Source organism: Xenopus laevis, chromosome 8S (assembly GCF_017654675.1).
Source record: "Xenopus laevis strain J_2021 chromosome 8S, Xenopus_laevis_v10.1, whole genome shotgun sequence".
Classification (NCBI taxonomy): Eukaryota; Metazoa; Chordata; class Amphibia; order Anura; family Pipidae; genus Xenopus; species Xenopus laevis.
In genome coordinates this window covers 84,012,939-84,039,481 of record NC_054386.1, presented here as the reverse complement: position 1 = coordinate 84,039,481, position 26,543 = coordinate 84,012,939, and the positions used below count along the sequence as shown (strand labels likewise).

General features: G+C 38.4%; 1 protein-coding gene across 7 annotated transcripts in view; it reads left to right on the top strand.

Moving 5' to 3' along the window:
• The window catches only part of sipa1l3.S (signal induced proliferation associated 1 like 3 S homeolog), a 136,880-nt gene that overhangs the window by 40,136 nt on the left and 70,201 nt on the right, over nt 1–26,543 (top strand). Inside the window, exon 1 of one of the 7 annotated variants that reach the window (XM_041575292.1) lies at nt 12,481–12,502. The exons of the other annotated variants lie outside the window; for them this stretch is intronic. The gene's annotated coding sequence lies outside the window, so the exon portion shown is untranslated. Of the gene's footprint in view, nt 1–12,480; nt 12,503–26,543 lie in introns of those variants that run through there. 7 annotated transcript variants of the gene reach the window in all.

Below are 26,543 nucleotides of genomic sequence, written 5' to 3'. Positions count from 1 at the left end.
TAACCATCGATAGCGTAACTTCGCTTCGCTTGGCTAATTAACGCTAGCGCTACTTTGCAACCTTACGCTACCCCTGAGCGCAACTTCGGATTTTAGTGAATTTGCGGAGCGCTGGCGAAAATACGCCTTAGCGCAACTACGATTCTTAGTGAATGTCCCACTATATGTCCAAGATACCATTAGACTCTTTGTTAAAGTAATACTGATACATCTTACACATAGAATCCTAAATGTAAACCTTCCAACACCCTTAAGAAAATTTTGAGCAAAGTATGGGAACATTGATTTTTGGATGTCTCTTGAGGGTGAGGTTAGATCTAAAAAAATAAAACAAAATACGTTATTCTTTCCCCTCTTGACTTTGCTTTTGCCAAACATTACAAATTGTTAGAAATTCTTTCAAATATGTAAGGTATGTCTGAAAACAAAGAATGCAAGATCATTGGAACATTGTTTTACTACTATTTTACTATTGTTTTAGTATTTCTTTATTGCAGATACATATTCAATGTTCTGTAGTAAGGTTATGTTTTCATGTAGCTGCTCTAAAAATTCATACTTTTTGAAGAAACTGGTTACTGTGATGGGTATATTAGGGGTCTCCAGTGGCGTAACTACCGGGGGAGCAGGGGGTGCAATTGGGCCAGGGCCCGCACCCCCGCAGGGCCCCCCGGCAGTCACGCGCCCACTGCAGCGCCGCACAGAAGAGGTTGGGGGGCGGGGACCGGCTGCACGGCCCGCACCAGGGCCCGCCCCCACCTAGCTCCGTCTCTGGGGGTCTCTGTGTTATGTGGGCCTCTTTATCAAAAGAGTTCCCTTTTTCAGTATGAAATATAAACCCAGCAATGATAATGTCCCATTAGGATAACACGTGTTTTTTTTTTTATACCTGTGGTTTGTTTGCTATTTGTTTTTGCATTAAAATAATTTCAACAAGCCTTGCCCAAACAATCAGTTATTTTGCACAACTCTGTTTCCTTTCCCCAAGAACGTGGGAATCGTTGTCCCGGAAAATTTCCAGCTGTTCGATTTTGAAAAAGGAAATTAAACATGGGTGTGTTTAAAATAACTTCTGTCTGTGTTGCAACAGACGTACCCCTATGCCTTGCTAATGCATTTAATGATGATAGGGCTTTATACACTACATTAGTAGGCTTTTGTCCTCCAAATCCCTATGTCTCCTTTCCAAGGACTTGTTTTTATAGCAGAGAGACTTTGTGTAAACCCACCATCCCTCACAGAGGCAGCTGTGTATAATTTCATTTCTACAGGAATTCTGCTTTTTCAAATCCATCTGCCTACAGAATATTCAGCTGCAGGCAACCAGAGTAAGACTCTTGAAATGATTGTTGTTTTATGAACCTGCATTAAGGCTGTGATGGCACAAGCTGTTGAATACATAGGAAGAGACAGACTTGATGAAAAAAAGAGTTGATTTTAGTTTACTGTGACTTATGGAACGATAGTTTGCTGCAACACTCTGGACGTGGTTGAAAAAACCCTGTTGTACAGGCATGGGACCTATTATCCAGAATGCTCGAGACCTGGGGTTTTCCGGATAACGGATCATTGTACCTCAAGTCTACTAGAAAGTCATGTAAACATTAAGGGGCAGATTTATCAAGGGTCAAATTTCAAATTCATGGGGAGTTTTTTTTTTTTTAAAACTTCCATGAACTTGAAATTCAACCATTCGAAATTTATTTAAAATAAATAAATAAATCGAATTTTCTAAACTTGGGTGAATTGGATTGACCCGAAAACTAGAATAGAATTTGAGTCAAGTTTTAGAAAACTTGATCCGAGTTTTTTCTTCGAAAAAAACTCGAATGTCAGGAAGGCAGCAACTCCAAATTGATGCCAGGATGTCTCCCATTGACTAAAACAGTAATTTGGCCGATTTTATGTTGCGAATAGTAGAATTCGAATTTTTTAAAACTTCCATGATCTTGAAATTCAACCATTCGAAATTTATTTAAAAAAATAAATAAATAAAATTTTCTAAACTTGGGTGAATTGGATTGACCCGAAAACTAGAATCGAATTTGAGTCAAGTTTTAGAAAACTCTTCGAAAAAAACTCGAATGTCAGGAAGGCAGCAACTCCAAATTGATGCCAGGATGTCTCCCATTGACTAAAACAGTAATTTGGCCGATTTTATGTTGCGAATAGTAGAATTCGAATTCTTAAAGGGCCAGCGTATGATACATTTCAAAAATTTTATTCAAATTTTTTTAAAAAAAACTAGAATCGAATTTTACCAATTCCCTAGATGAATTTGACAGTTTTGGCCATAAAAAAACTTGAAAATTCTAATTTTCAATTCGACCCTTGATAAATTTGCCCATATGTACGTAACTCAATAGGCTGATTTTGCTTTCAATGAGGATTGGGATCAAGAACAAGGTATTGTTTTATTATTACAGAGAAAAAGGAAATCACTTTTAAAAATTTGGTTAAAAATTTAGTCTATGGGAGATGGCCTTTCAGTAATTCTTTATAATGGGTTTTCGGATAAAGGATCCCATACCTGTATTCCAGTGTATTTCTTTGGTTGTTTTGAGAAGGTTATCATGGTCATTTACAGAATGTTTGAGTGGCACAAGGGAAAGTTGTTCTCAGACAACACTATCAAACAATTTGAATTTTTACTGCAATTCAAGTTTTTTTTTTAAAGCTTAAACTCACATTCTTATTACAGTTTCTAAAACTCACATTTTTGTTAAGCAAAAATATTTTGAAAACCTAATCTTAAAATTTGGTCGCCAAAGAAGTCAATGGAAGTTGCCCATGGCAAAATGTGAGAAATATTTAGATTTTTTTTCCATAATTGTCACTTTTTTTTCAGTTTGTAGACCCACTGAAAATGATGAGTAGAATGCAAATTCAATACATTGGAGTAATTTTTCACAGTTTCATATGATCAAGTTTTGAGTTTGGTGATCCCAAATAAGATATAATCAATCTTTATCGGAAGCAAAACCTTAAGGTATTTCGGAAAGATCTGTTATCCGAAAAACCCTACGTCCAGGGCATTCTGGATAACAGATCCCATACATGTAGTAGTTAGAATGTACTACTCTCAGTTGTTACTATTGTGTAAATTATTTGTGTGCTTTGGAGGCAAAATATAACTTTGCTACTGGTTTTTTAATTTAACTTTGAAAACAATGAAAAATAGAATAGCCTTGCCTTAGGACACTAGAAAAATATCATACAACTTCTGGGTTACAAATGCTAGGCGAAGGTGCACTCGGTTTATGTATGTGTATGTTTGATCACCTTTCTTTCACCTCAGCCTTCTACTGGCGAGGATGTGTTTACACTTCATGTGGCTGGCCAAAAAATATGATATTTTTGTCTTTGTTTTCTTGCTAGCAACAGGTTAGTCTGGTTTTTCCTCCTCTTCTGTTTAAGGAAACACAACCTATTTTATGTGTAATCATTAGAGTACTTATTAACTTACAAACGTGTTGTTGCAAAGTAAAAACCTACACGTTTAGATTTCTTTTTGTCTTTGTAGTTGAAATACCCCAAATCCTTAAAGAAAAAAGATTCAAGCAAAAAAGAGAGCCTAAATAAATAAAAAATGAGCCTAGTTAGCCACCTGTTTTTAAAGGAAAACTATACCCCCCAAACAATGCAGGTCTCTTTAAAAAGATATTGCATAAAACAGCTCATGTGTAAAACCCTGCTCCATGTAAACAAACCATTTTCATAATAATATACTTTTCTAGTAGTATGTGCCATTGGGTAATCATAAATAGAAAATTGCCATTTTAAAAAATAAGGTCCGCCCCCTGGGATCATACGATTCACTGTGCACACAAACAAACCAACAAACCATACATATATAGGTCACATGATCCAATTAAACTAGTTGTGTCTTTTGCTTTCACACTTCTTCCTGTTACAGTTAGAGCTGCAGTATTTCTGGTCAGGTGATCTCTGAGGCAGCACACAGACCATCACAAAATGGTGGTTCAAGGCAAGAGCTGTAAAAAGGAAAGATTTACTTAAATATATATACCAGTTTGGTAAGATTCTTTAATATGCCACCATGGGTGTCCGCAGAAAATTTTCCAGGGTGGGGCAAGGAGGCATCTGTGGGCGGGCCTGTGAGATAGGTGGGTGTGTCACTGCCATCAGGGGGTGGAGCTATGCCACAGTGATCAGCCGATCGCCGGGTCAATCAAGGGAATCCTGCACAGTTTCCCTAATTTGAAAAACCATCCAGGAAGTTTTGACCCGGGCAACCCTTCAAAATACCGGTTGTCTGACAAGTGGCAACCCTAGTTCACACAAAGATGGCAAAGTGGCAAATTCATGTAAAAATACCCCCAGAACTCACAAACAGATGGTACAGTGGCAAGTACATGCATAAATACCCCCAGAACTCACAAGTACAAGGCTGCAGACTGCAATAGATAGGGCTTTCCTTCCTTAGTTTTCTCCCGCGCTGCAATCTGTGCTACTGGCCAATCAGATGCTCCCTGGCTGCTTTCTCTCTCTGTCACAGCTGAAGTAATACGATCCAGCAGCACCGTGACAAGGGAGGGGGGAGCAAGCAGCTAGGGAAGGAGCTAAAAGAAAACTCTGCTGCACAGAAGAAAAATTTTCGAGGGATCGCGACAGAAACCACAGTAAGCTGGGGCCAATGCACGAACAGGTGGAAACTTATGTGCACAGTCCCAGGGGGGGGGGCACTGCCCCTCTTGCCCCCCTCTGTGGACGCCCATGTAAATGCCACTATATAAACTATCTGTTGCTTAAGTGTTCATTTTGGGGGCATAGTTTTCCTTTAAGTTATTTGCTCTCTGGAAGTTTGAAAGTATAGAGTTAGTCCTATTCTATTTTAGTTATACAGGAGGCAGTGCCAAAATAATTGAAATGCTCACCCCTATTTGCACTCTAGGGGTCAGATTTATTAAGGGTCGAAGTGAAAATTAGAATTTGAATTTTGTTTTGGTTAAAACTCTCAAATTTGAATAGTGAATTATCCAAATTCGATTTTATTGTATTGTATTTAGCAGGTGACAGTGCTTATAGTGTATACCATGTAGGACTGAAAGCAGAACTGCTATAGATGAGGCTGAATGTGTTTTAAAGGAGAACTAAACCCTAAAAATGAATGGCTAAAAATGCCATATTTTATTTACTGAACTTATTGCACCAGCTAAAGTTTCAGCTTCCCAATAGCAGCATTGATCCAGGACTTCAAACTTTTTAAAGGGGGGTCAACATCTTGGAAAGTGTCTGTGACACTCACATGCTCAGTGGGCTCTGAGCAGCTGTTGAGAAGCTAAGCTTAGGGCTCGTCACTAATTATCCAGCAGAAAATGAGGTTTCCCTGTCATATAAGCTGATGCTACAGGGCTGATTATTAAATTCTGATGCTAATTGCACTGGTTTCTGTGCTGCCATGTAGTAATTATCTGTATTAATTACTAATCAGTCTTATATTGTGACATTTCTATTCTATGTGTACTGTATATTGTGAGTGGGTCCCTAAGCTCAGTAAGTGACAGCAGCACAGAGCATGTTCAGTGAATCGGCAGAAAAGAAGATGGGGAGCTACTGGGGCATCTTTGGAGACACAGATCTTTACTGCTAATGGGTTGTGGTTTCGGGCTGGTACAGAAGCCCAAAACATTATGTACAACATTTCTAGCTACTTCAATAGTTAGGCTTTAGTTCTCCTTTAAGAGATTGTTCAAAGGCTGTGGATTTAAAGATTTATTTAAAAATCTGATGTAATGTGGAAGGGAATTCCAGTGAAGGGGTGCAGCCCTGGCAAAGTCTTGAATGTGATAAAGCAGTGGTTTGTTGAGGATTATATTGTTAGAAAAATTAGTTTGGTCAAATATTTGTGGCTATATCCATGCATAAAGTGTGCATGTGGTTGAATAATGAGCTTTAATAAAGGGCCTATTTATTAAACCTCAAATTTTTCTGGCCAAGTTTTTAAAGGGGAACAACTGGAATTCCTAGAGGGGGAAAATTCTAACTTTTCAAGATTTATTATGCTCTGGAGTTGCTAAAATTTTAATCTGAAAATACTCCAGCTAAAACCTGTCGAAATTATGTAGAAGTCAATGGCAGATGGTCCCTTTAATAATTGGAACATTTTTTTTTACCCTCAGGATTCCCGTTTTGGGCTGTTTGCGCTGGTTTTTGTTCAATAATTCGATAAATTTGAGTCTTCACAGCCACAATTTTAAAAAGTTTCGAATTGACGTTCAATTTTTTTCTACTTTGTTTCTGTTTTTTTCTTAAATGTAAGTTTTTAAAAAACGAGTTTCATTTTCCTACTTTTATTTTTTAGTGAACAGCTAAATAAGCCAAATCACTGTAAAAGTGAATCCGTTTGATACATTACAATATACTAAACTATAATATAATATACGATATTTCGCAGAAGCCTTCAGAGAGCTTTACTATTACAGGTATGGGATCCATTATCTGGAAACTAGGGATGCACCGAATCCACTATTTTGGATTCAGCCGAACCCCCAAATCATTTGCGAAAGATGCGGCCGAATACCGAATCCGAACGATAATTTGCATTTTCAAATTAGGGGTGGGAAGGGGAAATATTTATTTTTTATTTCCTTGTTTTCTAAAAAAAAAAAAAGTCACGTGATTTCCCTCCCCACCTCTAATTCGCATATGCAAATTAGGATTCGGATTCAGTTCACCGGGCAGAAGGATTCGGCTGAATCAGAATCCTGCTGAAAAGGCAGAATCCGGAACCAAATCCTGGATTTGGTGCATCCCTACTGGAAACCCATTATCCAGAAAGCTCCGAACTACGGAAAGGCAGTCTCCTATAGACTCCATTGTAATTAAATAATTATAATTTTTTAAAAATTCCTTTTTCTCTAATAATAAAACAGTAGCTTGTACTTGATCCCAACTAAGATATAATTAATCCTTAATGAAAGCAGAACCAGCCTATTGGATTTATTTAATCTTTACATTATTTTCTAGTAGACTTAAGGTATGAAGATCCAAATTATGGAAGGATCCGTTATCTGGAAACCCCAGGTCCCAAGCATTCTGGATAACAGGTCCCATACCTATACAGGAAAACGGTGAAAACTTTGGGGGTAGATTCTTGGTGTTTTATGTTGTGTGTTCAAGCAAGTATAAAAAAATGGTGTTCTTAACAGTTAAATTATTCACGTTCGCCAAGACAAATAAGTGTGTGGGTTGCTGGGAGACATGTGGAGCTTAATGAGTAACTTTGACCAAAGTTCATACTAGTTTAGGTAACTCATAGCAACAAATATGTGATACCCTTTTATTAATTGCAGTATGCTAAAAAAAAAAAATCTTATTGCTGACTCTCTGTAAGCCGACAGTGTGGCAGAATATCTTTCCACTACAAAACTTCTAAAGTTGTTTTTCTGCTAAAACGAAACTGTGAAATTCCAGGTTTATATACACCTGAGCAGTAGGAAAAGTATCATTCTTGGTGAAGAATGCTATGTAATATGTGAGAATTGATGGCTATGGGTTAAAAGCCTCCTTCATTAATACAGGGGCTGTGCAGTGGGACGGGGCATAATTATGAAAATCTCCCCAAAAAGGATAAATAGATGACATGCTTGCTTCAGGTCTAGCAACCCCATAGCAACTAACTTTTGTTTCTATGGTTACTGAATTTGATTTGTTTATTGTTTACTTGTTTGCACATTTATCTACCTTCAAGTATCCGTTGCTCTAAGCAGCTCTAAGGGTTTTATTTTATGTAGGGATGCACCGAATCCACTATTTTGGATTCGGCCAAATCCTTCCCGAAAGATTACCAAACCGAATCCTTGGAAATATGCAATATGAAAGGGGAAAACATTTTTTACTTCCTTGTTTTGTGACAAAAAGTCAAGAGATTTCCCTCCCTGTACCTAATTTGCATATGCAAATTAGGATACGGTTCGGCCAGGCAAAAGGATTCGGCCGAATCCAAATCCTGCTGAAAACGGCCGAATCCTGGATTCAGTGCATCCATAATTTTATGTATTTTATTTTTTGTATCTCACATGCAGAACCCCTCTAATATGATCTTAAAATGGTTTGATAGTTGTGAGTTATCTTGGCTTTTAAAGCCAAACATTTGCCAAATAGTTTTATATTGGTGACTATGTTTTCTGTTTGAAGCCCGTTGCTTCCACACAGGGCAGCCATCGGGGGGGACAGGGGGGAGAGTTGTAGGGGGCCCCAAGGGTAAGGGGGGCCCTGGCCATGCCACACTTACTTGATTAGCCGAGCCCCCCATCTTTCTGAGAGCTGCTGACTTCGGGAAGGCATGGACGTTTAAGGGGCCCTGGCCACCAATTTTCTAAATAATGTGGGGGGGGGGCTGGCCACCAATATTTTTTTTCTCATGTGGGGTCCTAGCCACCAATAATTTTTAATGGGGGTCCTGGCCACAAATGTTTTATATTTTATGGGGGGCCCTGACCACCAATATCTTTTTATTTTTTATTAACATGTGGTAACCCTAGCCTCCCAATATTTTTTTTGTTTTTTTACTGTGGGGAGGGCGGACCTGTAGGTGGGGCTTGCAGTGGGCGCAGCCCAGGGGGCCCAGGAAATGTTGTCGTATGGGGCCCTGTGATTTCTGATGGCGGTCCTGCAAAAGTTCCACATGTTGCCACTGGTCTGTAACTTAAACTGCCATTAAGTAGACTGAAAATAAGTATGGCTTTATACATTCAGGCTGACTCCTACGTGTTTTCATCTCATAATCGAAACCCTGTCTGTCCGATTATGTGAACTGTAGCTGTTTAGATTTATGGCAGACTGGCTTATAGCACTTTGTTGCCCAAGTGTTTTCTCACTTGGGAAAGGGTAAAATACTAGCAATTGTCCCCCATTCAAAGTTAGGGGTATTGCTTCCAAGTGCTGGCAGGTATTATTATTATTATTATTATTATTATTATATTAGTATATATGAAGCACCAACATTTTCTGCAATACTCTACAATAAATGGATGTATGAATTGAACATACAGGTTTACATTTGATGCATGTAGTTTAAAGCATGTCATGATAATACATAGAATATTCCATTAAAACTGTCCAATACCTGCCTAAGAAAAACTTTACTGCAACCGTTATTTCTCTCTCATAATGGTAAACATTTAAAGGGGGGTTTCAGTCTTAAATTTAAAGGTGCGTCTTGGGATTAAATTCATTTTTTTTTTTAGTTTGGAGAGCAGCAGTGCTCTTATAAGGGCAATGTATGTCCAAACCTTAGTCATAGTAAATATATTTGAAAGACTTATTTTTGTGGCATTACTCACAAATGTCTCAGCCCGACATTTTTAACTGTCCCTGTTACTGTCCCCTAAGGATGCATTCCATTGTTTATTGAGTCAACACTATGCTCCCATGAATAACTTTCAGATTAGTAATAGGGAAAAGTACTGTATTTGAGGGAATAATTAGTTTTGTATTTCTTTATTTATTTCAATTCAAGTGCAAACTTTGCAAGCATTTACCAAGTTTTTATTTCGAGAAGAATTATTTAAATGCACCTTTGAAAGAAAATTATATTAGGTCAAACATTATAAATTTTCACATGTATATTCATTTTAAGGCCTGTTGAAATAATTTTTAGGAATTCTACCACAATCTTTCCAAAGCACCAAGGACTTAAAGGGGACCTGTCACCCTAAAAATAATTCCAAATCCCGTTTCATGATGTTAGTCAAGCAAAATAAACTTCACTTAAGCTGGCCACAGACGCAAAGATCCGATCATACGAATCAACGTACGATCGGACTTCCCCATCTCCCGACCTGCCACTAACCATAAAGATCAAAGTCTTACCATTCATATCAAATATAAAGTTGTAAGAACAGATCAGCCGATGTTCTGCCCCTGACAGCAATTGTACGATAGTTAAAGCTAGCGACAGTCTCTCTCTGAAAATCGTACGATTGGCAATACACACAGAGATATTATCCGCAGCCGACAGAAATTTTCTAACCTGTCTGATAGACCAAACGACCGATCTCCACCGGACGAAAAATGTCGGGACTCTCCACACACGGTCCGAATATCGTACGAATCCTCGATTCATACGAGCTGATCTCTGCGTCTATGGCCAGCTTTACACTATATACATGATTTCAATCTTCTTTCTTTTAGGCTTGAAAATCACAATCACATCAAGCAGGCAGCAGCCATTTTGTGGACACTGTTAGTAAGGCAAGCTAAAATCTTGCCAAAATCTTGTTTATACACCATAATTGGGCACCTGATGTCCATGCCCGTACACTGGCTACAAAATTAAATGTTGTAGACGCAGGGGGAATGTAAGGAAATCTAGGAATTGTAGAATGGAAAGTGAAAGTAATTGCCTGCCCTGCCTCTATGCCTAAGGCATAGATGAATGGCATGCAATATATGATTGACAGCTGAAAGTTTTAAATGAGTTTATAACCAGTGTGGTTGTTTTAATAAAAAAAAATAATTTGTGTTTCATGATTCATTTTAAAAGGACTTTTATTATACACATTTTCATGTGTGGGTGATAGGTCTCTTTAAGTTTGCCTCTGAAGCTGAATTCCTACTGCTTAGGAGACTCTGCTGATCTCATTTCCTGCAGGAAACCATTTCTCAGTATAATAGGGTGATTGTAATCCCACTCCATAACCCAAACTATTCCTGGGCCCCAGCCAACGGAGGCTTTCTTCTTTCTTGTTAAGTCATTTCCCAGCCCACTCATTGACCACTAATTATTCAAGCTTGCGATTAAATGGAGAAAGGATTGTTGTCAGTGTGCTATCACAACACTGTTTGAAATTGTCGTCTTCAGAATATACTTACTTTGTTAGACTGCAGAAGGGCATACTTTACTGCTGTGAGTGTTTTGCGAATGTAGCATCACACAAGACAGAGAATAGAGTACAGTGTAGTAGATAAAATAAATTAACAGTAAGTGGAATACATATATAGAATGTGCAAGAGTTACAGTTTTGCCTGTGGGGATAGCAAACAAATTGTGAGTACATAGTGCACAGTTTTGTAGAGGAACCAGAGACGTTACAGAGAGGTTTTATGTGTGGAAATGGAAGTATTTGGTTATGTTAAAAACATTATCATACCTTCTAACTGTGCCACTTTTCCAATACATCCCATTGCCCCAGGTTCTAGTTAAAGAGGTGGTTTACCTTTAAAGGACCAGTAACGTCAAATTTTTTGTAAAAAAATTTTTTGTATAGAACAAAAAAAAAAAAAAACCCACCAAGACATATATAACATTAAAACTGCAAAGTTTTTATTAAAAAATAACTTACCCAAACTCTGCTTGCGCTCCTCTTCAGAAACGGCGACAGGGCAACGATCCATTGTGCGGTGCTCGATTTCTCCTCCCTGGCTATCGCCTGTAGAAGGCAGGGAGGAGAAATCGAGCGCCGCACGATGTATTGTCAGCCTGCTGGCTTTTCTGAAGAGGCGCGCAAGTGGAGTTTCGGTAAGTAATTTTTTTAATTAAGACTTTGGGATTTTTTAAACGTTACATATGTCTTGGTGGTTTTTTTTCGTTCTATACAAGTGAATTTTTTTAAAAATAAATTGACGTCATTGGTCCTTTAAGTAAACTTTTAGTATGTTATAGAAAGGCCAATTCTAAGCAACTTTTCCATTGGCTTTTATTATTTTTTTTTATATATATAGTTTTATAATTATTTGCCTTTTCCTTCTGTGTCTTTCCAGCTTTCAAATGGGTGTCGCTGCCCCATCTCTGTAAGGATACACATTTATTGTTATTTACAATTTGTATTTCTCATCTTTCTAGTAAGGGCCTCTCCTATTCATATTCCGGTCTTTTATTCAAATCAGCACATGGTTGCTAGGGTAATATGCTAGCCAGATTGCTGACATTGCAAATTGGAGAGCTGCTGAATAAAAAGCTAAATAACCACAAATAATAAAAAATTAAAACCAACTGCAAATTGTATCAGAATATCATTCTCTACATCCTACTAAAAGTTAATTGAAAGGTGAAACAACCCCTTTAAATGTCTTAGCTGGCCAGCTCTCTGCTCCCTGCATCTCGAGAAAAAATAAATCCAAGTTGGTTGTGTATCCCTCTGTTGAACACACAACCATCCTGTACCTCCCAACATTCTGGAGACGGAAAGAGGGACAAAAATTTTTTTTGCCCATGTGTTTGACCATGCCCCCTTTTGCGGCCACACCCACTAATTACCATGCCCATTTTACAAAATTTGGCAGGTTATGAAAGTTTGAACACGTTTCTGTCGTTTTTATGTTTTATTACAGTTTTACAGAGTCTAACTTCTCCCAAGGGACAAAACGGTTACAAATGTATCTTAAGTATGTATCCTGGGCTCTCTGCCAAGAGCTAATTAAGTTAGAAAAATGTTATCTTTTTTTGGCAATACAGAGAAATTGGGACTTTCCAGTACAAACACAGGACTGCTGGATGAGCTGTCAAAAGAGGTACTGTCGCGCTCAAAACGGGGAGGTATGCAATCTTGAATTTGTTTACATGAATTAAGCCAGAGAGAGAGAGAGAGAAATATCATGGGAGCACTAAGATAGAAGAAGCTTTGTGTTGGTACTCAAATTTAGGTGAGGCCATGTTTTCAATCTTAGATTTGCACTGATCTTACTGACATGTCTGCGGTTAAAGGATTGCCCATTGGCTATTTCTGCAGCAATTTTACTGTCATGTCTTGGTGTAATATACTAATTATCCATTTTATTTAGTGATTATGCTGGTAAGTCTGGGGTTAATATGCTTAAACTCACTATTGTGGAGCGCTCACCTCCCAGAAAAACACTTTCGTTGTGTCAGGTGCTGTGCTGGAAGACCCACTCCTGTCACCGGGTCATAACATGTAGAAAAAAGTGCAAGCAGCACACTGAAATAAGTTGTAATAGTGTACAAAAAATAATTTATTGAGCCTGCATCATACTAAAAGGTTCGAGCCTACCAGGCCCTTTATCAAGCTTGATAAAGGGGCACTTTACTTACTCTCTCCCCTCAACCAAGCTTGTTAAAGGGATACTGTCATGTGAAAAAAATTTTTTTTTCAAAACACATCAGTTAATAGTGCTGCTCCAACAGAATTCTGCACTGAAATCCGTCTCAAAAGAGCAAACACATTTTTTATATTAAATTTTGAAATCTGACATGGGGCTAGACATATTGTCAGTTTCCCAGCTACCCCCAGTCATGTGACTTGTGCTCTGATAAACTTCAGTCACTCTTTACTGCTGTACTGCAAGTTGGAGTAATATCACCCCCCCCCCGCAGCCTAACAACAGAACAATGGGAAGGTAACCAGATAGCAGTTTGCTCACACAAGATAACAGCTGCCTGGTAGATCTAAGAACAACACTCAATAGTTAAATCCAGATCCCACAGTGACACATTCAGTTACATTGAGTAGGAAAAACAACAGACTGCCAGAAAGCAGTTCCATCCTAAAGTGCTGGCTCTTTCTGAAAGCACATGACCAGGCAAAATGACCTGAGATGCACCTACACACCAATATTACAACTAAAAAATATACACTTGCTGGTTCAGGAATTAAATTTTATATGGTAAAGTGAATTAGTTGCAGTGTAAACAGTGTAATTTAGAAATAAAATGACATTATAAAAATCATGACAGAATCCCTTTAAATTACTAGTTCTGCTTATCTGCATTTTCCTATTAATAGCGGTTTTAAGGATTAAGGTAAAACTGCAGGCTTCCAGGTCTCTGTTGTATAATGATGCTAAAGTGCTGCACCTACTTCCTGTAGACCTTCTTTACCAATACACAGCGTATAATGGAGTTTTAGTCCTTGATTATCTGAGGGGAACCATCTATTTTCTCCACCTGGAAGCACATTTCATGAGTCAGATCTAAAGCCACTTTGTGAGCAGCCATACATGTTAGTTGGATAATGTAAATTTCTACCCTTAAATGAAATAGTTCCTTTGCAGAATCAGATTGCCTTTGTTTTAAAGAAAATAAAAGAAAAACAACATTTATTTTGTATATTAAGTCAGTATAATGAATATAGTTCTTCAGTGTTCATTTAAATTGTACCAGTGTGCCTGTTCTTTTATATAGGTGGGTGCCAGAACTGTGTTCCTCTGTTCTGTGCATCATGTTGCAGCGAGATACCAAGGCTTGACTGTACAGTTATGGGTATACAAAAGTTGAACCCTCTATCCGGCGCTGAAACTGTAGCGTTTCGTGCCCTTATGGCACTTCCTCAGAGGAAGTGCAATAAGGGCAAGAAACGTGTTAGTTTCTGCACACACCCACTACCATGTACACCGCACTGTGTTTTGAATAGAAGCCGCATTCTTAATAGCGACTCTCTCTAATGTTTGGATCAGCGCCAGATACCGGGTTCAACTTTTGTAAACACATACCGGACAGAAGTGGCAGGGTCCCGCGAGAGCTGCGATCTACGGGGAGACGCTGCATGGCCAAGGGTGAGCTCCGCTTCTGTCACACATCCTAAATCATTGTTTGTACAGTTATGGGACCTGTTATACAGAATGCTCAGGACCTGGGGTCTTCCGGATAACGGATCTTTCCGTAATTTGGATCTTCATACCTTAAAGGGGGGCCTGTTACCCACACATGAAAATCTGTATAATAAAAGTCCTTTTAAAATTAATCATGAAACCCAAATTATTCTTTTTTTATTAAAACAAACATACCGCCTATAAACTCGTTTAAAACTCTCAGCTGTCAATCACATATTGACTGCCCCTCCTCTGTGCCTTAGGCATAGAGGCAGGGCAGGCAATTACTTTCACTTTCCATTCAGCACTTACTAGATGTCACTGCTCTCCCCACATTCCCCCTCGCTGTTCACCATTTAATTGTATAGCCAGGGCATGGGGATGGATATCATGTCCCCCATTCTGGTGCACAAACAAAATTTTGAGATGATACAAGGCTTGTCTTAATAACAGGGTCCACAAAATGGTGCCTGCCTACTTGTTATAATTATGAATTCCCAGACGGAAAATAAAAAATTAAAATAATTTATATAGTGTAATTAAAGTTTCCATTTTGCAATTCCTAGATGTCACTGCACTACTTAGATTCATTTAGTAGCCAGTGCATGGGCATGGGAATTAGGTGCCCCATTTTGGTGCATAAACACAAGATTTTGGCAAGATTTTAGCTTGACTTAATAACAGTGTCCACAAAATGGCTGCTGCCTGCTTGATGTGTTTGTGATTTACAAGCCTAAAAGAAAGAAGATTGAAATCATGTATATACTGTAAGTGAAGTTTATTTTGCTTGACTAACATCATAAAACAGGATTTAGGATTATTTGTTAGGGTTAAAGGTCCGCTTTAAGTCTCCTAGCAAACCATATAAATATTAAATATAGCCAGTAGGCTGGTTTTGCTTCCAATAAGGGTTAATTATATATTTGTTTGCATCAAGTACAAGCTGCTGTTTTATTACTACAGAGAAAAGTTTTCAACATGTGAATTATTTGGATAAAATGGAGTCTATGGGAGACTGGAATTCCGTTATTGCAGCTGTCTGGATAACTGGTTTCCAGATAACAGATCCCATGCCTGTAGTACAATTAACAAAGAGTGAAGACCTTTGGGCATAGAGAAACCTGCTTTTTAAAGAATATGTTTAAGGAATTAAATAGAATGTTATAATTTACTAAAAAAAAATCATCACATTTTCATCCTTGCATGAAATCATAGGGGCAAATTCACTAAGACGCGAAGCGCCGAACGCTAGCGTTAGTTCGCTAGCGTTTGGCATTTTCGCTACTGCGCAAATTCACTAACGAACGCTGGCGTAGTTTCGCTAGTGTTACTTCGCAACCTTACGCCAGGCGAATCTTCGCTAGCGACGAAACTACGCAAATTCACTAACTTGCGCAGTGTAGTGAACGCTACCTTTTACGCTAGACTTCCTTCGCCACCTCAGACCTGGCGAAGCGCAATAGAGTAGATAGGGATTGTTTCAAAAAAAGTCAATTTTTTTCTAAGTCCCAAAAAACGCTGGCATGTTTTCTACATGATGGGTGATAGGCTGAAAAAGATCGAAATTTTTTTGGGGCTCCCCTTCCTCCCCCCTACATTTCCTGACTCATGGCAACTTACCTAGACAGTGGGCACATGTGTAGGGCAAAATAAAATTTTTATGTGCTGATTTGAAGGTTTTCTAGGCATTTGTAGTGCAGATACGTGTTCCTCCATTGAAATTTGAATTTCGCGCCGTATACAAATTAGCCTTCGCTAGCGCAACTTCGCTTTATATAGCGAATCAACGCTAGCGCAACTTCGCAACCTTACGCTACCCCTGTGCGCAACTTCGGATTTTAGTGAATTTGCGGAGCCCTGGCGAAACTTCGCCTGGCGCAACTTCGCATCTTAGTGAATTTGCCCATTGTCTCTGCGTCGGAATGAGTCTTGCCCCTTAGACTAATTTAATATCTGTTATTAGGTCACTGTTCCTGAGGAATGACTACACAATGCAGCTGCAGTTTCTTGTAGATTAAGTCTCTCTGGGATTTAACAAAATTAATTATGAGTTCACAAGTATCCAAGAAGTGGTCGTTCCTCTTGAGCCCTACATTGTGCCCTGTTGCTGCAGCTCTCAGCTATGACTAACAAATTACGCTATACTATAAAAAAAAATCACATTTAACTCCCAGTGATATAGACATGAAGATTTTTGCAGCTGTGAAATATTTTGCCCAGCTGGAGTAGAAACACCCAGTTTTCCCCAGTTGTTGAGACACAGCAAAATGCATCCATTTTAAAAACAGAGCTTTTTTTCTATTTATTTTTCTTTAAATGTAGTGTGTGTGTGTGTGTGGAAAAGATTAAATTGCGGAGAAGAGTAGAACTTGTTGCTTTTGCTGAATAAATCCCAGTTAAGACCTAGCTAGACCTAGCTTCCATCTATTCATATAAAATCACATTTTAAAGAGGTTGTTCACCTTTAAGTTAACTTTTAGAATGAAGTAGAGAGAGTTTTTTTTTTTTTTTTTTACATTTTGTGGTTATTTAGCTTTTTATTCAGCAGTTCTCCAGTTTGCAATTTCAACAATCTGGTTGCTATGGTGTAAATTAGCCCTAGCAACCATGCATTGATTTGAAAAAGAGATAAGATTATGAATAGGAGAAGGCCTGAATAGAAAGATGAGTAATTTAAATTAGCACTAAAAATATATTTTTGGCCCTACACAGCATTTGTTTTAAATGGAGTCCGTGACCCCCTTTTGAAAGCTGTAAGAGTCAGAAGAAGGCTAGATCTACTATACAGTAGGATGTGAAGTTTAATAGAAAGCACTAGTGGGCTTTGATACACAGCAGATGGTGTTGGTGCTGTAATTTACTACAGTCACTACAGGGACCCCAACATTGATTGACTGTTGGAAAAGTGTATATTGGTTTGTTTCATAATTCTCAACAACCACTCTACTAGTACTGATAAATCATTTCAAGTTTAAGTGTAATTTTAGCAAGTTTTTGTGCATTTAGTTATGGCTATTTCGTTTTCCTTCTATTTGTTGTCATATAGATATGTATATAGATATAGATACGTTAAACGTAAATGGATTCTGTCATGACTTTTATGAAGTATTTTTTATTTCTAAATTACACTGTTTACACTGCACATAATTCACTTTACAGTATAAAATGTCATTCCTGATCCAGCAAGTGTATTTTTTAGTTGTAATATTGGTATGTAGGCGCCATCTCAGGTCATTTTGCCTGGTCATGTGCTTTCAGAAAGAGCCAGCACTTTATAATGGAACTGCTTTCTGGCAGGCTGTTGTTTCTCCTACTCAATGTAACTGAATGTGTCTTAGTGGGACCTGGATTTTACTAATGAGTGCTGTTTTAGATCTACCAGGGAGCTGTTATCTGGTGTTAGGGAGCTGCTATCTGGTTACCTTCCCATTGTTCTGTTGTTAGGCAGCTGGTAGGGAAAGGGAGGGGGTAGATATCACTCCAACTTGCAGTAAAGAGTGACACAAGTCACATGACTGAGGGCAGCTGAGAAACTGACAATATGTCTAGCCCGATGTCAGATTTCAAAATTAAATACGAAAAAATCTGTTTGCTCTTTTAAGAAACTGATTTCAGTTCAAAATTCTGCTGGAGCAGCACTATTAACTGATGTGTTTTGAAAAAAAAAAACATTTTCCCATGACCGTATCCCTTTAAGGGCCATGAGCAATTTGGAAAAATATACTTTTATAATACAGAATAGCCATGTATATCCTGTAAAATATATGTTAATAAATGGTGCCTAGTGATGTAATTTGCAACACTTGACTTACTAAAATTTGTGTTTTACAATACATTAGTGGACCCATTGTTACGGCAAATAAAAAAGAGGATATTTCATGATATTTCACGTTCCACGATCTGCGTAAAAGGACCTGTGACTTTGTGCCTTTATATGGTTACGAACTCCTCCATGATCAAGGTATCCTTATACTTTACAGTAGGGGGTGCATTATTTAGTGAATAAAACTGTATAGGAGACACGTGAGCGTATAAAACAGAAGAAGTAATATTGTTGGGCTGTTTTTACTTTGCCCTATGTATGTGGTGTGGAGGTAAAATTAAGAATAAACGATGCAACTTTTATTCATTGAAGCTGGCTTCAGTACCGATGAAGGTGCGGTTATGTTTTTAATTATTTATTTATTTTTTGGTGGGTATTTGTGAGTTTGCTTCTGTTGTTATCCCACTGCTAGACCCAAATGAAACCTGACATTGCCACTTACTCGCTTTGGACTCCACAAATAGGTCATCTCTAAGTGAGCTGATCTGGCTGGATGGGTGTCATAACTAATTATCTCTCCCAGGGATCATTCTCCCCCACCCTTTTCATTGGGGCCTTTTAAATGCTGATGTAGTTTTTATAGACTTAAGTTCAAACATCACACAGCACAACTCCTTTTCTGCTCTTGATGTTTTTAAATAACATCTTTTATACTGGGACCTGTCTCTGCACGCATTTCAGTTCAGACCACTCTCTGCACAGCAATATACCGTAGATGAAAAGCTCTGGTGGTTCAGTGTAGTTTTGTGTCACTAACGCATTAAGTGTTCAAACAAATTAAATCTCATTGTGCCACTGGTAACATGCTTGTGCTGCAAAGTTAACATGACAGGCAGAGTATAATTAGCTCTAGAAAACAATAATGATAAAATCATGTTTTTTCCTGTAATGTTACTGTAATTTTAACTCATTGAACGTGCCATTCTTCAACCTGCTTTGTTATTTTTCTTACTTTAATTTATTCAACTTCATTTTCCGTCACTTCATGCTGGGGCTGAATTGAATCCACAGCATATATTTATAGTGATGGGCGAATCTCTCCAGTTTTGCTTAGACAAAAATTTTGTGACACGGCAAATCTTCGGCAAAATGCATTAAAGTCAATGGGCGTCAATTTTTGTTGTTGTATGATGCGGAGCTTTAAACTCGTTTTGTTGGGCGACAATTTTTTTCACCCATTGGAGTCTATTGGCACCATTTTCACTATGGGGGGGTCACCGACTCTTATAAATGGATACATTTAGTTGATACATTTGTTTTCGTTGTCCCTGCTGAGCAGAATCCAAGAGTTTCATTAAAGGTGTGGGTTAACTTTTAGTATGCTATAGAATGACCAATTCTAAGCAAATTTTCAATTGGTCTTCATTTTTTTTTTTTTTTATAGTTTATGAATTTGCCTTCTTCTCCTGACTCTTTCTAGCTCCCTCTAAAAACAAATCCTTTATAAAGCTACAAATTGCTATTGCTGCTTTTTATTACTCGTGTATCTGTTTTGACCCTCCCCTATTAATATTCCATATTCTCATATTCTCATTCAAATCAATGCAAAGTTTCTAGTAGGGTTGCACCGAATCCAGGATTTGGTTCTGGATTCAGCCAGGATTCGGCCTTTTTCAGCAGGATTCGGATTCAACCGAATCCTTCTGCCTGGCCGAACCGAATTTGCATATGCAAATTAGGGGTGGGGAGGGGAATCGCGTGACTTTTTGCCACAAAACATGGAAGTAAAAAATGTTTTCCCCTTCCCACCCCTAATTTGCATATGCAAATTAGGATTCAGTTCGGTATTCGGCCGAATCTTTCGCAAAGGATTGAGGGGTTCGGCCTAATCCAAAATAGTGGATTCGGTGCATCCCTAGTTTCTAGGGTAATTTGGACCCTAGCAACCTGATTGCTGACACTGCAAACTGGAGAGCTGCTGAATAACTCAAATACCACAAATTATAAAAAATGAAAACCAATTGCAAGTTGACTCAGAATATCGCTCCTTACATCATACTAAAAGTTAACTCAAAGGTGAATATCCTCTTTAAAGGCAGCTGTTAGAATTGATACAATAGTTGCTAATATTCTACAGATACTGCTGAGAAATGTATCAACTAAATGTATCGACTAAATGCAGCAAATTGTAACAGTTGGGATGCTCCTGGATCACTGAGCTGCCAGACTGAGACACCAGAGACACAAACATTAAAGTTTAAACTTACATTTTGGAAAAACTTTAAAAAATAAAAGATTAAAAGAAATTAGTATTATAATAAGTATTTGGAAGGTGAACAACCCCTTTAATCTTTGGTGAAAAGATGACACAATGGTAGTCCCCCTTTTGTTTAGGGGCACTGTTTTTGTGTGTGTATAAAACTGTTAAAGGAAAACTTTACCTCCAAAATGAATATTTAAGCAGCAGATAGTTTATATCATAATAAGTGGCATAGAATGTTTCTAAACTGGAATATATATTTAAGTAAATATTGCCCTTTTACATCTCTTGCCTTGAACCACCATTTTGTGATGGCCTGTCCTACGATCCCAGGGGACGGCCCTTATTTTTAAAATGACAATTTTCTATTTATGATTACCCAATGGCATATAACCCTAAAAAAGTATATTATTGTGAAAATGATTTATTTACATGTAGCAGGGTTTTTATAGAGACCTACATTGTTCGGGGGTATAGTTTTCCTTTAAGTGTCTGAGGGGACATGTAAAAAAGGCACAATGTACATCTCATTAATTTACACCCTAAAGCAAGAAGCATGTCTGATTTCCTTATAAATGAACATTAGCCTTTAATAAGCATGCTTAGCCTTAAGTGTCTTATACTTTGTAGAATAATACATTCAAATGATTAGTCTTCTTACAGAAAAGTTTGCAGTCATTGCTTTCCTGTTAAAGGTAATAATATAAAGTGCAGAGGTGTAGTCATTGTGAAGATGTAGTTGGATGCATATTACAATTAAGGCTACCCATATGCTGTGTTTCTAATATAGTTAGTTAGCCAAAATGTAATCTAGAAAGGCTGGAGTGACTGGATGTCGAACAGAACACTACTTCCTGCTTTTCAGCTCTCTAACTCTGAGTTAATCAGCAACTATAAGGGGGGCCACATGGGACATAATTGTTCAGTGAGTTTGCAATTGATCTTTAGCATTCAGCTCAGATTCAAAAGCAATAGTTATGACCTATGTGCCCTCCCCCCCTCAAATCACTGGTTGGTTACTGCCTGGTAACCAATCATGGGAAACCAAGAGAGCTTTCTTTGGAGGGTGATATTTGAATCAAATGCAATACTACCTTAAGCGGCAGATTTATCAAGGGTCGAAATTCGAAGTAAAGGGAGTTTTTTTTGAACGCCCATAACTTTTTGAAGAAAAAAAACCAACCGAAATTGATTTTAAAAAAAGTTTTTTTTCGTGCGGGTGAATAGGCTATATTTGAACCGTTTGAATCGAAGTAAGATTGTATTCGATCGAATAGTTCACCTATTGACTCCAAATAGGTTCTAGGAGGTCCCCCATAGGCTAAAACAGCAGCAATTCGGCAGGGTTTAGATGGCGAATAGCTGAAGTCGATGTTTTAAAGAGACAGTACATGATCAATTTCGATATTCGAATAGTCAACTTTTTTTCAAATTCAAATCTAATTTTGGCCTATTTGATAGTCGAAGTACTCAAAAATAGCTCGAAATTAGAATTTTTTTTTCCCCTTGATAATGTGCCCCTATGTGTTCTTTCATTATTCCACGTAAAGTGAATGTAAACCATAATTTGATAAATAGGACATGGTTTGCCTTTCACTGGCCCATTTTAGATGCACAGGAAGGATAAACATTGCAATGACAAGGATGAGATTGTTGTTTATTTTATTTAGTTTGTATCGTGTTCACACAAGACCCTGTTTGACTGCCATTGATGCAGAACCTCTAATGTGAATTTGGGTGTGTTGGCATTCTCTGTGGACTGGATGGAGCCCAACCCCTTTTTATGAATGAACAGAGGCATTTAGAATGCGAGAACTCTGCACTAATGTTTTGTACAGCTGTGTGGTCTGACAGAATGCCTTGCGGTTTGATGCAAACTCTGCCTTTGGTCATACTGATCTTTAAAGGCAAAGCATCAACAAGAATCAAATCTGAAAGGTTAAACTGCATAGTCTTTCTTTCAACCATCTTTATGTTCCACTGCACACTGGCCTTATCAAGCATGGCCTAAAGCACAGGTCATCAGTCTTTGATATTTATAGAAATCACTACTGAGGAAAATTTGCTGGAAACCTCTTTCCAAAATGAGCTGTGTATGAAGAGACAGGAATTAGTTATGGAACTGTAAAGGTTCCCTTCCATTTATTTTTTAAATGATGCTGTATCATTAAAGGGGAACGTCGGCTTCCAAACCAAAATTTGATAAAGAGGCCCGCATAGCACAGAAACCCCTAATATACCCATCACAGTTACCGGTTTCTTCAAAAAGAATGAATAAAAGCCATTTTCTATACTGAAATCCAGCTGTTTAACAGTTCTTCTCTTTCTGCATCATTTGAAATCCTTGCAGGGATGGAGGGACTAAACACTTGGGATGCACTGAATCCAGGATTCAGGTGGGATTCAACCTTTTCCAGTAGAATTTGTATTCAGCCGAATCCTTCTGCCCAGCCGATACAAATTAGGAGTGGAAGTCGCGTGACTTTTTGTCACAAAACGAGGAAGTAAAAAATATTTTCCCCTTCCCACCCCTAATTTGCATATGCAAATTTGGATTCGGTTCGATATTCGGCTGAATCTTTCGGGAAGGATTCGGAGGATCGGCCGAATCCAAAATAGTGGATTTGGTGCATCCCTACTAAACACTGATGTTACAAATTGTAATAACTTCTCCACTGCTTACAGACAGCATGCAGGAACTACATAACCCACAATGCATTGCACTATGATGTTCCGTTCCTTATTGAAATCACGTGTGCAGGGAATTGTGGGGTTTGGAGGATGCAGGCTAAGGACAGATGGCTGTTGATACAAAGTAACAGTAGTCAGCCAGCTCAGCAAAGTAGCCAGACAGATCAGCAGGAGAGCAGGGGGCTAGGCTTAGGGAAACCATTAAAAAATCATGAAAAGGCTGCGTATTTTTTAATTAGTGTATATTGCAAAGTTGCTTGAAATTATGTTTACTTTTCAAAAAGCTTAAGCTATGTTTGTGTGGAGTTCCCCTTTAATTGTGCCTGCATGTTAAATTGTATTTTGACACTTTAAAAGGTGTAGCTTTTTAACTGCCTTGAGATGTAGAATCTGGCTTGAAATATTGAAGTGCTTGTTTACATGGCAATGCATGGCATAGATCAAAGAGCCAACCACTGCACTGAAAGGGTTAAATAACTACCGGTACATGGAAAAACACTTGTGACTGAGTTGAGGGTGCGGTTTATACAGGGTACAGTCAGGTGCACCAGACAGAGAAACCTTAGAAGTTATTACATATTCATAGGGGATTGGAAGCAGTAGGACATCTATGGATGAATTGCCTTCTTTGGAGAAAAAAACGCAAATTGAGTTTAGTCTAATTAGATTTCAATCGAGTTTTCTAGTCGGTAAAACTCATCCGGGTTTTTTAAATAACGCCCCAGTCGAATTTCGAGTATATTAGAATTTTATCGAGTTTAAAAAAACCTCACATGAATTCGAAATTCGACCTTTTATAAATGTGCCTTCAAATGTCCCCATTAATAAAGGTAACAATGTATGTATTTTTAGGGGGAAAAAACTAGAGAAGAGAGAGAGAGAGAGAGAGAGAGAGAGAGAGAGAGAGAGAGAGAGAGAGAGAGAGAGAGAGAGAGAGAGAGAGAGAGAGAGAGAGAGAGAGAGAGAGAGAGAGAGAGAGAGAGAGAGAGAGAGAGAGAGAGAGAGAGAGAGAGAGAGAGAGAGAGAGAGAGAGAGAGAGAGAGAGAGAGAGAGAGAGAGAGAGAGAGAGAGAGAGAGAGAGAGAGAGAGAGATATGCCTCCAGGTGTAACAAACCATCAGTTGGACAGCTACAGGTTTAATTTCACATAGAATAGAAAAGAATTAAATGAACACAAGCTGGGTATCAAGGTTTCTGTAATAGTGATGTGCGGGTCAGGGTCGCACCCGACCGTAACCCGCCCTGCTGCAACCCGTGCCACCCTCGCTTCCGGGGTCCTTTTATAGACCCGCGCTGACCCGCCCCGCTGATGACGTCACAATAGGGTATGGATGCATGGTTCAGGATTCTGCCTTTTTCAGCAGGATTCGTACGAATCCTTCTGCCTGGCCGAACCGAATCCTAATTTACATATGCAAATTAGGGGCGGGGAGGGAAATCGCGTGACTGCGGGTATCCGCCTGCGGGTATCGGGTCGGCCCGCACATCACTATTCTGTAAGTGAAATTAAACATTTGCATAATAAGAAAACTATACAAAGAGACCGATAAAAAAGCAGAATGATAGAATGACACCTAGGGGCATATCAGTGGTAGAATTTCAAATTGAAAAAACGTCGAAATTCAAAAAGACCAATCGTACGAATCAAAGGAATAGCGCATTCGATCGAATTTGATACAAAGTTTTTCCCTAAAAAAACTTCTGTTTTTCAAACTCCACCAATCGAATCCAAATAGGTTCTAGGAGGTCCCCCATAGGCTAAATTCAGCAGGTTTTAGATGGCGAATGGTCGGTCGAATTTTTAACCGTACATGATGATAAATTTCGATATTTGAATTTTTTAATTTTTTTAAAATTCAAATCGAATTTGGACTATTCCCTAGTCAAAGTATCCTAGCAACCATGCATGTATTTAAATAAGAGACTGGAATAAGAATAGGAGAGGGCTGAATAGAAGGATCAGTAATAAAAACAAACAATAACAATACACTTTTAGCCGCCTTACTGAGCATTTGTTTTTTAGAAGGGAGTCAGCGACGCCCATTTGAAAGCTGCAAAGTGTCAGAAGAAAAAGGCAAATAACTCTACAACTATGAAAAAATAAATAAGGAAAACCCAATTGAAAATTTGCTTAAAATTGGCCTTTTTATAACATAATAAAAGTTACCTTAAAGGTGAACCACCCCTTTAATGTAATCTGCCTGTCTTACTTCTACCTATGAGCCAGTCATAAGAAACAGCACTAGAATGTTTTCTTTTTAACAATAAACTCATGAAAATAATAAAATAGTTGGGGGGGGGAACAGCAACATTTTTGCCTACCCACTTTAGCTAAGTTCTCTCCTTTAACGATTTAGAAGATGTTAACCATTTGGGCGATTCCCTTTGTCCTTGGAGGAGTGCAGTCTAATATTACCTATCCCTCCCATTAAAACGTTTGCTGCACAGATCACAGCCACTTATAAAAGTTCCCCTTTGATTTAAAGGGCTTTAAAGGTTGGAAGCCAGCTGCGGGAGAGAAGGAATAGACTTGTATTCCATTTTATAGTCTGTTACATGGGAAGGGGGAGAGGAGTGAGTGCACCTGTGAGTTTGGAGAGGGAAATGGAGTTTTAGGGCAGGACTATGCGGCCGATTCCGCCGCGATGCGCAAAATCGCAGGCGTCACGACGGATGTGACGAAAACAAGGTAAGTAATGGCAGTGTCTGCATCCGATAGTTGTTGATGCGACAAGTGTATTACTTGCCTTATTTCCGTCACATCTGACGTGATGCCTGCGATTTTGCGCATCACGGCGCAATCGGCCGTGTAGTCCTGCCCTTATGCAAAAATAAAATTAATTCTCTCTTCTAACAAGCTTCTAATAAAGCAGCATGTTGTAAATGACCAGTCCTCCAAGACCCTTGATTTTCCTAGCCGCTTTTTAATCACAGGATTAATCTTCTACCATCTAATAATTTATCACTTACCTTAATTTCTTCTACCGTATATACTTTAAAGTGTTGCACAAATCCAGTAACCAGTGAGTTAACTTTTAGTAAGATGTAGAGCGATATTCTGAGACAATTTGCAACTGGTTTTCATTTTTAATTATTTGTGGTTTTTAAGTTATTTAGCTTTAATTCAGCAGCTCTCCAGAGCAATTTCAGCAATCTGGTTGCTAGGGTCCAATTTACCCTAGCAACCATGTACTGATTTGAATCAAGAAACTGGAATATGAATAGGATAGGGCCTGAATAGAAAGATGAGTAGTAACAAGTAGCAGTAAGAATACATTTGTAGCCTTACAGAGGATTGTTTTTTTAGATGGGGTCAGTG